Below are 5,488 nucleotides of genomic sequence, written 5' to 3'. Positions count from 1 at the left end.
ATTAATTGGCAATAAAATAAAGATCAAGAAGTAATGTTAGGAGTTAGTGATCAATTGATTGTGTCGGGGAAATTTAGCAATATGTTAAGCAATCGTAAGTAGGATTATGTAGAAGCCATACCTATCTGAGGTCGGTCAATAATAATGTATGTGTCAGACATGTTAGAGAATTAACGCAAAGTTAATCTCCTACGACATGTAACACAATGATTAAAAGAAGAGAAAAGATGAAGATAGAAAGAGTGAAGAGGAGAGATAAGGCAATTACATAGGGATAAATCTATCCACAAATCAAAGGGATCAAAATATAGCGCATCAAGGGATAACCTATCATTGATGCAAATTATTAAAGGTAATTCATGATCATCTATCAACAATTTTGAATCAAAGAAGGTTGAATTAACCTCAAGTCCATCTATCAATAATTCGATATGTGGAAAACCTCATCAACTAAGCAATCAACTTAATTCAAAACATCAAGTGAATGGCAAAAGGAAATAAAAGATAATTAAAAATGATTTAATAATGATTAATAAAAGAAAATCAAAGAGAAAATGTTAAACAGGTATCAAAACATTAAATAAAAGTCCAAAAAATGGAGAAAGTAAACAAAAACAGAAGTTACTTGACCTCAAAAGTTGGTGTGAAAAATGTTTTAAAATGATTAAAATAGAAATGTTAAATGGAAAATAAAAGAAAATATGAATGAAATGCAAAGTGAGTTTTAAAAATATGGAAAAATTATATGTGGTAGGTAATATTTTTATGAAATTATAAAAAAAGTTGGATTAAAAAAAAGAGAGCTAATTAAAATGATTTTTTTGAAAGAAAAAGAAATAAAAAAGAAAAAGAATTATTTGAATATAACAACTAGTGAAGTGGAGCGGTTTGATTGGCCACGGGAATCAGAATTACCTTTGAAGCGCGCAAAGACTTCATCTTCAACCTTCGGATTTTTAATTTTGCAAACTCGAGAACTGGGAGTTTTGAGCTCAAACACTATTCGTGCAAGCTTCTACTACCATCATCGTCCCTATCTCTCTGCATTAGAGCAATTAATTTGCTCTGAGCAGAGAGAATTTGCTCTGAGCAAAGAGAATTTGCTAAAACTATGGAAGAACCCTAAAACTTCAAAGTTAAATTAAATGACCAAATCAAAAGATAAATCAAAGAGAGATGAGGGCTTTCAATCAGTAAAACAACACGAAGAGAATGGTAACTTGCTTGAAGTGTAATTTCACTCGTAACCACCTTGTCCAAATCAAGGTCGAAGGTTGAAGATAGTGGAAATGGTCAGAGAAACTCAGGAAGTCTTGAAGCTTTGGTTCCAGTTGGAAAAGGTTCAGAGGAGGCCGGTGAAGCTTTATGGGAAAAGAAACTCGAAGGTAAGAGCTTGAATTGATGGAACCGTAAACTGGTTTTGGGGTGCTTTCGAGTTTCAATGAGGCATAGATTTCTTGGCTATTGAAGTTTGGAAATGAAGGAAAATCACTCCCCCATTTATAGGAAATGAAATAGGATCATGGTTTGTGTGAATTGGAGGCAAACTCATGTGAATTAGGGTTGAGGTTTCGAGTTTTGCAATCCGTGTGAAATGCAACACAAAAAATGTGATTTTATGAGGCAATGAGGTTGTTTCTAGCTTGTTTGCACACATTTTTACATCACGAAATGTTTTCACATGTGCAAGTGGTCCAAAAACAAAGACTGATCTGTAATTGCAACTTTTGGGTTCGTGCCAAAACAGAGTTGATGTTACCATGTTCATGCTTAGGCCAATTCCATTCCACTCATGCGTTTTTTAATTTTCTTTGAGCCAAATGATCTCTTCATGGAGTAGAACATGATTAAAAAAGAACCAAGTCTAAAGGATGTTTGAGGAGAAAGTTACATGCTTGGGAAGTTGAGGTCGTGACATAAATTTTAGGCTGGGCAATTGGTCAATCAGTTTGAGGCATGTTGGGTCATTTTGAGGTCCTAAGTTGATAACACCATAACTTTTTCTTCCCTTGTGCATTTTGAGCCAAACTTGGTCCAAATGATCTTTGACATAAGCTTAACAATACGTAAAAGAAATGGGATCAAAAGAGTACTTGAGCTGAAAATGGTAAGGGTGGAAAGTGGTGGTCATGGTAAGGTTTTGGCCCATTTTGGCAACTCGGTCCTTTGCATAAATGAGGTCCTTAATGAATGAATTGGTGTTTGACCCTTGAATCAAAGTTGTAGAGGATATCAAAAAGCACATTTAGATCCAAGAAGCTTGTAAATTGGATAAAAAATGAAGGAGTTATGGAGTTTGGACCAAAGGCATGACATACTTGCAAATTAGGTCAAACCAACTTGTACCCCTTTGTAAAAACTGGATGTTTTATTGCATTTCAAACCATAATGATGATAGAATAAACACTCCTTGATGAAAACTTGATTAGGGCTTTAGTGCTCTTGAGAATATCTTGAAGATTGAGTGATGTGGTATGGAAATAAACACATGAACCACCTTTGAATCACCATGAAGCAACTTGCATTTCCCTTTATCAAAAGGCCTTTGTCTTGCCTTGATTTGGAGCATGATCACCTATAGGAGCAACAAGAACAAACAAGTACCATCTCTCAATGAGGTTAGGGTTAGTTGACAAGCAAAACACCAGATGAAACCTTAATATTAAGATACAAAGTACAAAGTGGCCAAGCTTGTGATCCCATAACCAAATGCAATGGTCATGCATGATATGATTTAATGTATGCAAATGAATTATGCAAAACGAAAAAAGGAGGGTAACTTTTTGGGGTATGACATATATCAGTAAAATCAGTCCAAAACGCGTCAGAATAGGCCCATAAAATGACCTATCGCACGCGTGATAACTTGCATCGTGCATGCGATACCTGCAATACTTTTCTATCACGCGTGTGATGCTGGGTGTGATTATTCCAGTGGTTGCACTCTTTTTTGCTCCTTTTTCCACCTGATTTTCACTAACTCTTTATTTCTTCATACTTAATCGTTTTTGCATCTTTCTTTGGTCTTTATCCTTCATTTTTGCTCCTCTTTGACTTGTTTTGATCCATTTCTTCGACCGAAAATATGCAATGACCGAGTGTCATAAAAACCCTAAACTTGAATCGTTGTTTATCCTTAAGTAACTTGCTTGCACTTCCAATTCCGAATAGAAAAACAAGTTGCAAAATAATAATTGACATCACCATATGAAATTTTCTTTACATGAACATCATTCTAGCTTCTGACTTCAATCCGGAAAATTCATAAAACATCATTAATTTTGACAAGTACTCAACATGTCTCTCTTCTCACCATTACTCACTCAATTGATATGGTAATCTCTCAACCAACATGCAAAATAGTTTATACTTAGTTTGATCATGTTCTAATAGAATTCTTCAAAGTAATCCAAGCACACACATATGACGACTTTCTCAGTTGTATCTTCGCTTATATTCGGGTAGGACAATTTTTGGGAAAGTATGTTTAAACCTTTGGAGTTAGGTACCTAGTTCTTCCCTTGTTATCTTACCATTATGTTCCTTATTAATGGGAGTATATATCTTACTATTTTGGCTCTTATTATTCATTATGCATTCTTTTTCTCTTTTTTTTGAAGAAGTTATTTTTAACTTCTTATTTTCTCATTTTTTTTTTTTGATTTTATGACCAATTTTTTTCTAGTACCCCAACCCCAAACTTTAAACTTTGCTCACTTCCAAGGTCAACCCCAAACTTATTATTTTCCATACAACTTTAGAACTAAAATTTCTATCTAACTCCAAAGAGAGGGTGTAAAGATGTACTCTTTCAAGTCATATGGCTATTAAATAAGGCTAAGTCACCAAAAAAATTTGGCTAAACTAAAAGTGGTTAGCAATGGACGTATCCTATTACTACAGGGTGGTTAAAAAGGATAAAAGTTCCAAGCAAACAACTGCCTCAGTGTGTGTAAATCAAACCAGAAAAATTTAATCGGTAATAGTTCAAACCTGATAAATCAATAATGCACGGATACACTCAATGAAAGGAATAGTAAATAATGGAATTTATTTGGCTCAAACCTTACTAGTTAAGGTATCTGAAGGTTGAGTACAAGTCTCTTGATTCCTTTTTTCATCATTTGCTTTCAAGTTGTAAGTCACTTTTCTGATGATCAAGTTTCCTCGAATGATGCTTTTGGTTTATTTTTTCAATGCTAAAGTTGCAATTTTTGTAAATCTGAAAGAAACAACACATGTATACTTAATCATTAAAGACAAACATTACTAAAATAATACAATAAGGAAGATTAATTATAAGTGTTATTTCTCTTCATTAGACTTACATTCTAAATAAAAAAAACTTTTAAGAAAAAAAAACCCAGCTACATGTCTTTTCATATGTTATCATTGCGGAAAAGATCATGCATGTCATTCATAGTATTGTTGAAATCATTATTATGTCGGGTCCATTATGCTCTCATGTGCTCTCTTCTCCTTACTGGTTCTTGATCTTGATTTATGAAGTAATCTTTCATCTCTTCGGCGCTTGCAAAGCATGCTCTCAAACTTTGAGCAGGCATGTGGTCTTCTTGCTGGTTGTAGAAGTCTCTGAATACATGAGCGAATTCAGGGGTTTAACATACAAAGTGGGTGAAACTTCTATTATTCACCTTGTAATCCCCACTGCACGACCTTTCGTTCTTCTTTGGAACTCTGATGCCTATTGATTTCCTTGCACTTTCTCTGTCTGCTCCTGCAACTGAGGTTGGTAGAATTCCTCTTGTTCCCTGTTGGGTTATCCACTTGATCTGGTTGAGCTACTTATGTTGGGTAATTATGTTGCAACCTCCTAATTGTTGAAGCGTTGATAGGTGCTTTTGGACCTATCATATCATCATTGGGGTAGATGGGCACTCTGACTCTCCTGTACAATTCGTTAATAACACAAAAATACCCACAAACTAGGTGTGTAGAGTTATCCATATATTTAATATTTTTCAGAAATTAAATGCCCCAAATTAATTGGCTCACCCCTTAAAATAGCTAAAAGTCCTAAACACTGCTTCACAATAAATTGTGATTGGTTAGACGCGACTTCTAGAGACTGCCTAAAAAATGAGGCCCACACCTTCAAAATTTGGTGAAATTAAGTGGTTTTAAACCGCAATGCTAAGCCACACTCAATCACCCATTCCGCCCCCTAGTCTATAAAAAGCCTAAAGTATTTCTTGGGCCATGGCTTCATTTATCACCCATTTTTGTAGGCTCTAAGAGTACATACATGAGGAGGTTAAATATTAAAAAGAGAGTTAGTAACACTAACAGAGTAATTAATATACTTACCTCAGACATAGGAAGTGTAAGTGTCCATATCACTAAAAACCGCATTTGCATAAAACTCAAGGCCTATGGTTTTATTGGTTTCTTGAATTAAATTATTCAAACTTATCCAATGTCTCTATTGCAACATTTCCACCACTTCACCAAAGCCTCTCAGGTTCTC

This window comes from Lathyrus oleraceus, chromosome 7, assembly GCF_024323335.1.
Source record: "Lathyrus oleraceus cultivar Zhongwan6 chromosome 7, CAAS_Psat_ZW6_1.0, whole genome shotgun sequence".
Lineage (NCBI taxonomy): Eukaryota > Viridiplantae > Streptophyta > Magnoliopsida > Fabales > Fabaceae > Lathyrus > Lathyrus oleraceus.
The sequence above is the reverse complement of the archived record's forward strand: the minus strand, read 5'-3'. Positions refer to the sequence as shown.